This window comes from Saccostrea echinata, unplaced genomic scaffold (assembly GCF_033153115.1).
Source record: "Saccostrea echinata isolate AGI-Se365-2 ecotype Australia unplaced genomic scaffold, CSIRO_AGI_Sech_v1 ptg000004l, whole genome shotgun sequence".
NCBI classification, from domain to species: domain Eukaryota; kingdom Metazoa; phylum Mollusca; class Bivalvia; order Ostreida; family Ostreidae; genus Saccostrea; species Saccostrea echinata.
This window is the reverse complement of record NW_026889753.1, coordinates 4076763-4086528: the sequence shown is the minus strand read 5'-3', so window position 1 is coordinate 4086528 and position 9766 is coordinate 4076763. Positions and strand designations below refer to the sequence as shown.

At 34.1% G+C, this 9766-nt stretch overlaps 1 long non-coding RNA gene across 1 annotated transcript; it reads right to left on the bottom strand.

Annotated features, from left to right (window-relative positions):
- Positions 1-251: 251 nt before the first annotated feature.
- LOC133179409 (uncharacterized) lies at positions 252-9458 on the bottom strand. The gene is made up of 3 exons (XR_009720113.1): positions 9395-9458; positions 1437-1532; positions 252-331 (listed from the first exon to the last, which is right to left on the bottom strand). It is a non-coding gene; the product is annotated as an uncharacterized LOC133179409 (long non-coding RNA).
- Between the last annotated feature and the right edge of the window lie 308 nt (positions 9459-9766).

Below are 9766 nucleotides of genomic sequence, written 5' to 3'. Positions count from 1 at the left end.
TCTGGTCCTTCATAAAGCTAGAAATATATGCACAATGTCATGCTTGTTATGGTTTTCAAGACTTTTTTGCAGCTGACTTCCATGATCAATTTTCCAGTTTGTCAGAGAACATTCTTTGTAATTTAAACACTTAAATGTAGGTACTAGCTCTCACTTTCAAACATCTCAGTCAGTTTGCTTAATTGAGCAATCAAAAACATGAAAACACAGAAGAACAACATAAAGGTTGCCACAGTCTTTTCCATGCCAGTCATTTTCTTCAGATGATTAGTCATCATGGTCATTCAATAACTTTCCTTTAGGCTAGCATACATGTTGAATTGTAAATACCCTGTAATGAAACAAGTAATATTATGATTAAATTTTTTATTTTAATACATGTAAAAAGAACCAAATTATCAGGGCAACTGTGGTAAAATATCTTGCCAGTTCACATTAAATTTGTCCTAATTATAAAATGAAAGACTAAGTTTGGTGAAGGAGATAGATTCTTTGTTTAGGGATGGGTATAATCAGCAAAAAATTTGTAACGTGATATATCACGATTTTCCCCAAAAAATATCAGGATAAATCGTGATATTTTTACACACAATTTTTACTACAATTTCAAATGAATTTTCATAATATTTCTTAAAAGTATGCTATAATAACCTAACTTTACTTTTTTATTCATTTAATATAAAGCATTTTGGATGCCTTTGTTTAACTATTTTTAACATTTTTTACACTTCCTGTAATTGTCTTTCAATAGTTTGAACAAATAAATGAATAATTTCTGGAATTTATAGTTATGTACCAAATACCGGTATTTTAGTCTCTGTATCACGATATGTATCATGCAAAAAAAAAATTGTGATATACCGATACACCAATAAAATCGCGCATCTCTATAATCTTTGTTACTCCTGGCTGTCATAAAGCAGAGTGAGTTAGTAAACCTAAAAAATTCAAATTCAGTGGGCATACAATTCAGGTACTTATATGTACTTACAGTAAAAACTGTCTATTCAGAAACCTGTGCAGTCTGTTTCACTGTGAATTCAGACCTTTATTTTAATTTGAACTTTACTCTTTTCTATGTGTTTTGCACTGTGCAATCTGACATCCTGACACCCTGTCTATTCTGACACAAAATTTGTTCAGCAGTGAATGTCAAATCAGACAGCTAGGTTTCACAGGAAATTTTTTTTCAGCAAGTACTGATTATCTTACCCTGAATTACTGAATTGGGAGTAATATACAACTGTGCAATCAAGATGTAAATCATAAACATTTGGCAAGACTTTCAAATGACATGCTTGTATGTATCCACTTTAAAGTCATTTACTAGTGATTAAAGTTTCAAACTGGATATCCAATTGGAATATTAAGGTTATGCTCTATTTATACAAAATACCTTTTTTAATATTCAAGAAGTAAACACTTTTAATACTTACAATACATTGCATTTGCAAGCATCACAAAGGAGTGTTGATCTTTTTTTCTAATGCAGGGGCTTTAGTTATGGATAATTGGAATTGTCATCTCATCCTCTAGGGGGAAAAACATAGTATAATAAATAAATTAGAAATGTTTCAATGTTTCTAAAACACAAAAATGTACTCCAATGAGAACAAAAAATCAAAGGTCATGATATTTTAGAACACGTTATTATTTTGTAACATAAGCCTAGATATATAGAAATACAGTATAGGGTTTTTTTCTGTCCTGTAAAATCATTGACCTTGACCTTTGGACAAGTTGCACCCTAAATCTATAAATAACCTCTAAACTTTTCTTCATCTATACTGGGCATGAGCTAACAAATATTATCGATCAAATTTAGTAAGGATGACTCAACTAAAATGCAGCATTATAATAAGCATCATAAGTAAAACCTGACAAACTCAAGACAGTTTACATATAAGATACAATTTTAGGTGAAAAAAAGGCAATGTTTATATTCTGGAATAAATTTTTTCAAGTTTTCAAGACGTTTTAGATTTTATGTCTGTTATGATTTTGAAATTGCGGTAGTGTCTGTAAAATCTTGGTTGGGAGCTTGGAGTAAGTGAATCTTGCAGGCACCATGGTCACTTTATTGTCTAAGCTTTGCAAAGGCTTCAAAAGTCTATTGGTACTGAATAAATACCCTAATTAATTGTGTAATGGTATCTGATTTGATTCCGTTGACCACCCCTGGACTTGCAGGTAAAATTCCTGCCAGGGGCAATTAAGAACTTGGGTGGGTTGCATCTCTGAGGGTGAAAACAATTTAAGGAGGGAGGAATGTACATTTTCTCCTTTCCTGTTACAAATGAAATTATAACAATACTTAGGAAGAAAAGTTATAGCTGAATGAAGAATCAGACAAGATCCTAGTAGAGTTCCCACTGAGCTATAGGAGTGTAACTATCTACCAGTTAAAGAGTTGTCCCTGCCTATAATGACATAAAGCCCCAGTAATTCTGGTATCCCCCCTCAAGTCCCTGTTAGGGGAGGAACCCCAAACCCCCTTCTACTTTTTTAATGCCCCCTGCTATTTCGATTGTTAGGAACAACCCTGAGTTACCAGTTACTGTATATCAGAATAATTGTTTTGCCCCCAGTCAGTTACAAAGCAATAGAGCAATCCAGAATACAGTTTTTGTGTCACCTGCAGAGCAAAGTGACACTTGGGGATTGATCACTTTTACCCAGGGTCTGTTTGTCTGTCTGTCCATCCATTAATCTCACCATCAGTCACACCTTACATATATATCATGAGAAATGTAAAATGATTGGACTTAATTTTTTGAATATATAAACCTGGGCACTACGGCTTTCATAAAATACAAGGGTTTACCCATCTAGTGACCTTTCAATTTGACTTTTGACCTACTTTTTAAAATCGTTCATAGAGTAAATATATTTAGCTAACTAAGCTTATTTTTGACCTATTGTCATAAGACATTAAAGCTAGACAGTCCACTTGACCCTTGACCTTTGATCTCCTTTGGAAAAATACTTTGAAAAATTTGAGATACAGAGTTTCAATAACTAGCATATACATCACTTGTTTATGAGCTCATGTACTTTTAAACGGTATAATATACAGTATGTTATTACATAAACTGAAATCTAAGTACTAACAAAATACATCGGGATGGGTATAGCAAAATATATTACACTTCAAATAAAGATGAATGCTGCAATGCTTACAATTTCAGGAAAGAGAATCTGAAATCTCTCTCTATATTGATGAATCTGGGAGATTGTACAATAATAATCATTTCTAATTATATCAGTTTCCTTATTATTTTATGCATAAAAGATTGGGGAATCATATTTTTATTATTTATATGGTAATTGCCATTCTAACAAAGTCTCTCTATCTGTGGATGTTTTTCTTTGCAGGTAAATGCATGAACCAATTTAAATGTTAGTAACATAAAAAGCTGACCACTTCTAGATTTATTCAAATGATGCGCTAAAGCATGTCACATATTGAAACACTCTACTTTTTTATATGGTCCAGGCCCGTAGGAAGCAATTTCAGTTTGAGGGGGCACAGCCATGCATATATTTTCAGTTGAGGGGGCACTATCAACTACCAAATATTCCTTGACAAGCAAAAAAAAAAGAAAAAAAAAAAGGTCATTAGACATTTTTATTGAGGGGGCACAAGCATATAGTATCTATTTTTTCAATAGCAATCTGTATATCGGCAAAATAATTGCCGCCCCTCCCCCCCCCCCCCCCCCCCATGTACATGTATGACAAAATTATATTCCTAACAATATTTTGCAGTCACTGTGATCACTGTGATAATTTTTAAGTATTTTTTAAAAAAGCTTTTTATAGATAGAATTAAGTGATACACATAATGATAAACAAGTCATTGACAAAATCGGACCGTGATACATATATGGGGTAATACCCATCCCTACTGAGCTACCCAGGATGATGTTCACAGCCCAAATAGCTTCTCTTATATATACAACAAGAAATTGCATCACACTGTCAAATGTCTGAATCTGACCTTTGAGCAAGTGACCAAAAATCTACCGCTCAATAACTTCCTTCAGGCATTCTCAGTGTTGGTAATAAAATGTCCAATTAAGGACATACGCAACATAGTTTGAACTTTATTGTCTTTTTCCCTGGAGTTGAAGAGTTCCAATACTTAAAGGAACTGTGTGCTTCATTTTAATGTCTATATATGCTGTTGTACACTTCTTTTAAAACAAATTTGGAAAAACAAAACAATTAGAATATATGTAGTAGTAATTTTTGTATCTTTTTCTTTGAATTTTACAAGAATTTTCATCAGCTGATATCTTTTCAAAACCCCTGGTAATGCAAGCTGCTTTTTTGTTTATGAACATCTGATGGCATTTTAATCTTAAATTAAGAATATCTTGAAAAATTATCAGTAGGTAAGGTACGTTGCGTATGTACTTAATTGCATCACAATGGCCAAATTGACATTCTTGAGCTTGGATATTTGATCAAGTTAGGTATTTTCTTGAAAACATTTGTCACTGTAGTAAGTATGACTAAATTTGTGGAAAACACAAGAGATCCATGGGCCATGATGCTCACCTGAGTCACCTTGGTAGTGCTGTTATTCATCAGCAGATTTTAAATAAAATCTCACTTTATTCACATGAAAAATTCATTATCCATACCATTGCCCTAGCCTAGCTCCAAGGGGTTGCAGATGTTACAATATCCTTATGATTTTGTGGCCTTATGACTACAAATGAGGGTTATGAATTGAACAAACTTTAATCTAGATGCACTTCCTTAGGATACTCACATATATCAATTGGATTAATTGGACTAATCATGACCCTGTTGTTTTTGAGAAAATGATTTTTTTTCTTCTTATACTCCAAAGTAAAACTTTTATCCCATATTATGGCCCCTATCCATTCCTGGAGGCTATGATTTTAACAAACTTGAATCAGCAATACGCAAGCAGTGATGTTTGCATATTAGTATGACAAATCATGGTCCTGTTGCTCTTGAAGAAAAGATTTTCAAACTTTTTTTTTCTATATATATTCCCATGTAAGACTTTGATACCCAATTGTGGGACCAACCTACGCCTGGGGGCTAGGCTTTTCACAAATTTATATATACATTACTTGAGGATACTTGCACCTCAATATCGATAATCATGGCTGTGCTGTTCTTGAAAAGATTTTAAAACATTTTCCCTACATATATTCTGATGAAAAAATTGACCCTCTATTGTGGCCCCCACCCCATCCTCAAGGGCAGTGATTTAGACAAACTTGAATCTACACCATGTCAGGAATCAAAACTTTCATACAAGTTTACCCTATCTGGTACAATACTGGGCTGAACATTAACATTTTTCTGATTGTCTATGTCCAGTTCATTTTGTAATAAGACAAGAGGCTCAAGGGCCTTTAAGGTCACCGGAGTTTAAAAAAACAAGAGGCCCAGGGGCCACATTGCTCCTGGGCAACATGGCTAGGAAAAAGCAGAAATCAGTTCAGTCTTGAAAGGTTGAAAAGTTTAAATATAAAAGTGGTTGGGGGGGAAGGGGGCATGAATTGAACAAATTTGAATCTACATTACCTGAGGATGCTTCCATTTAAATATGACCAATCATGGGTTTGCTGTTCTTGAGAAGAAGATTTTTAAACATTTTTCCTATATATTCCTATGTAAAACTTTGATTGCCCATTGTGGCCCCGACCGACCCCCGGGGGTCATGATTTGAACAAATTTGAATCTACACTACCTGAGGATGCTTCCATGTAAATATGACCAATCATGGCTTTGCTGTTCTTGAGTAGAAGATTTTTAAACATTTTTCCTATATAAAACTTTGATCGCCCATTGTGGCCCCACCCGACCCCGGGGGTCATGATTTGAACAATCTTGAATCTACACTACCTGAGGATGCTTCCACATAAGTTTCATATTTTCAAGCACATTGGTTCTTGAGAAGAAGATTTTTTAATGATGCCATTAATTTTTCAAGAATTCATAATTATCTCCCCTTGGAAGAAGGCGTGGCCCTTCATTTGAACAAACTTGAATCCCCTTTACCCATGGATACTTTATGGCAAGTTTGGTTGAAATTGGCCCAGTGGTTCTGGAGAAGAAGTCGAAAATGTGAAAAGTTTACAGACAGACAGACGGACGGACAGACGGACAACAGACAAAATGTGATCAGAAAAGCTCACTTGAGCCTTCAGCCCAGGTGAGCTAAAAAAAAAAACTGTGAAAGATCCATGGAATGGTAAATAATTAATATAATAAATAATACTGATGGGATCGGTAAGAATTTCATAATCGATGATCGGGTTACTGTAACTAATTAATTATCAATTATAATCGGACATTTCTAATTTCTTTTAATTTATTTGATTAAATGTAAGAATGAGTAGATGACTACTTTCTGTGGTGGTCCAGCAGGTCCTTCATTCATTTTGTAGAACCCAAAGTACGTCCATACCCGGGAACATGCTTTGTTACCAGGGTATGGATACAATTCTGCACCATTACGATACACAAATAAAGTAACAGATAAGTCAGGGCTGGAATATTTAGCTTTAAAACTATTACGCTTGTAAAAAAAAATAAACCGGTTAATCAGAATAAGAATTTTGTAATCAAGTGCTTGGATTATGTCAGCAATCAACTGATTTTCGATTATAATTGATGATTGGAAAACCACTAATAAATAAATAAAATTAAATTCAAACTAGAAAAATATGTCAAAAAGACATGAATGCCCCACCCAGGGTATTTTTATAATGCAACATGAAAGTTTGTATAAGTGTGTGATGTTTGACGAAAATATCTTCTGAATCATTAGTTTTTTTTTTATAACTGAGATTTATACACAATAAAAAAAATAAAGTCAAAGGTCACTGGGAAGGTAAAGGTAAAAGACAAGGCCCATAGGTCTTATAGGTCACCTGAATATCATGTAACAACTTTCCCACAACTGAATTAGGTTCATGTTTTAAACCAGAGGCCATGAAATTCATAATTTTGAAAGAAGTGCCCTTGCTCATCATAACTACACACTTAGTTTGTTTACTTAACACCCAGGAGCAGAGCAGAGGATTATCAAATAAATAATGCATTGTGTATAATCAGTAGAGCCCCAAACCCCTGACCTTGAGGCCACACATTTCACATATTTTGGAAAAGGCACCCTTGCTCATCATACCCATGCATTAGTTCATTGGCTTAATACCAAGGAGCAGCAGATTTTCAGAGAATTAATGTATCTTCACTATATAATCAATAGACCCCAGTCCTAACATCAAAACCTCTTACCAAGGGGCCCTGAAATTCAGAATTTTGGAAGAGCACCCTTGTTCATTATAACTATGCATTTAGTTTGTTTCTTTAATACCAAGGAGTAGAGAAAAAGATTTTCCAATCATTGATTCATTTTCACTAAATAAATAGTGCCCCACCCTAATACCAGAGCTCAACAAAATAGTTAGTCTGGTAATCAGCAACAATTCAGAAACATGTCTGTATCTATATATACCAGTGCTATCTACCAGTACACTTCATTACTATCACCAAACATAACACAACAGTAGTGCTTTAGCATAAAACACAATATCCACAGAGTAACACCCAGCACCATACCCACACCATATTTGCCTCTCTTTGTCTTTAAATACATGTATATGAAAGTATTTTTGTTTCATTTTTATTTATGCATCTACTGTAGATTCCTAAATATACGTGAGGAATAAATTATCGCGTAATTACGCGAGAAGCACCGCTCGCGAAATAAAATTACTCGCTTTTATTTTTATGGTGCTTTAATGTATGTAAAATCTCTAGATAAATCAACCATTCGCGAATTATTTTTCTCACGATTTGACGTCCTTGGGTCATTTCGCGATAATAAGTACTCGCGTAAAATAAGGAATCTACAGTATTATTTATAAGTCTACCAGCTGTCAAATAAGTTCCTTTGAAAGTTCTTTTCATATTATAAATATTTAATATTTTTGTATGCTCAATTTACCTATCAATTACGATATTTACATTGATCAATTATCATAAGTGAATAACTTTTCTTAAAGCAGAGTAAATATTCCAATATTTAAAATGATTGAAATATAGCACTACCCTAAATCCAGAACCCCTGATCCAGGGATAATGAATTTCAACACTCGGAAGAAGCATACTTTCTCATCATAAACATGCACCAAGTTTCTCTGCTAAATACTCAAGAACAACCATAGAGGAAGACTTTCAAAGAATTTAATGCATTTTCAATATGTGATGAAAAAAGCCCCGTACTAAACCTGGAACCCCTGATCAAAGGGTAATGACTAATTTTGGAAAAAGTATTCTTAGTCATCATAACCATGCTGGACATTTCCTAATATATATTACAGACCTATGTAAAACTTTGATCACCTTTTGTGGCCCCACCCAATACAGGGGGCCCCAATAACACTACCAGAAGATTTTTTCCCTATATAAATTTGAGAAGTCGAAAATATGAAAAGTTTACAGACGGACGAACAGCTAGACAGACAGACAGACAGACAGATGGATGCTGGATAAAGAGTGATCAGAAAATTTTACTTGAGCTTTAAGCTTAGGTGAGCTAAAAAAGTAAACAAGGCCCATGGACCAAAACACTCACCTGAATTACTTTGTTCTTCAACAGATCCCCCCCTTTGTAATACTTATTGTGGCCCCACCCTAACCCCAGGGGCCATGATTTCAACAATCTACACTGCTTCCACATAAGTTTCAGCTTTTCTGGCCCAGTGGTTCTTGAGAAGAAGATTTATATATACCAGGTATATATATAGATAGATATATCAATGTAAAAACTTTTGATTCCCTATTGCGGCCCCACCCTACCCCTGGGGGCCATGATTTCAACAATTTAAAATTTACACTACCCCAGGATGTCTCGACATCAGTTTCAGCTTTTCTGGCCCAGTGGTAAGGGTGAAACGTTTACTGAATATGTTTAAACGAACAGCAGTAAAATGAAACAGTACCGTTTAAACGGGAGAATATTTTATGTTGAATTTTTTTGGCTACTTACTCATGAAACACTAATTTAATTAACCATTCTTTCACTATAATGTAAGTATGAGACTATGAGTTGTTATTGCTATTTATTTGTTGGTTTTTATGACTAAAGAACATGAAGCGCATTAAACTCATTCACTTTCTACACCGTCAACCAATATTGCATTAAGGCCTAAAAAAAAATTATGTTTGTTTCCTGTATCCCGACCGACCCATTCAATTTACCCACGGGTGGATTTTTTTCCCTGCCAATTCTGTGTTTGCTCTTTGGTTTGATCAATCAGCTGATTCTTTTAATTCAAAAAATATTAATTGTATCTTTTATTTGAGATATAAAATATGCAACTTAGTCAACATTTACCTTAAATATAAAGAGTAATCAATTCCCCCATAACTTTTTGAAGTGTGTTTTCTACCACTAGGCAGCCATGTTGGGTGTCCACTGTAAATATAACACCTGGATAATTCAGTCCAGGGATGTTTGACCCCTTTATTCATAAGCAAAAAAAAAAAAAAAATTCCTGACCTACCGACCCTTGATTTTTTGGGAATGTTGCAGGAAACAAACATAATTTTTTTTAGGCCTAATGGTTTGTTTGGCTACATACGGGACGTAGAAAAAGCATCGTACTGTTATAACTTATAAGCATGATAATTTGTACTTTCTTAGCAATAAAAAGCAACAGCAAAAGTTATTTATTTTAGAACATATACTTGGAAAAATAAATTAAAA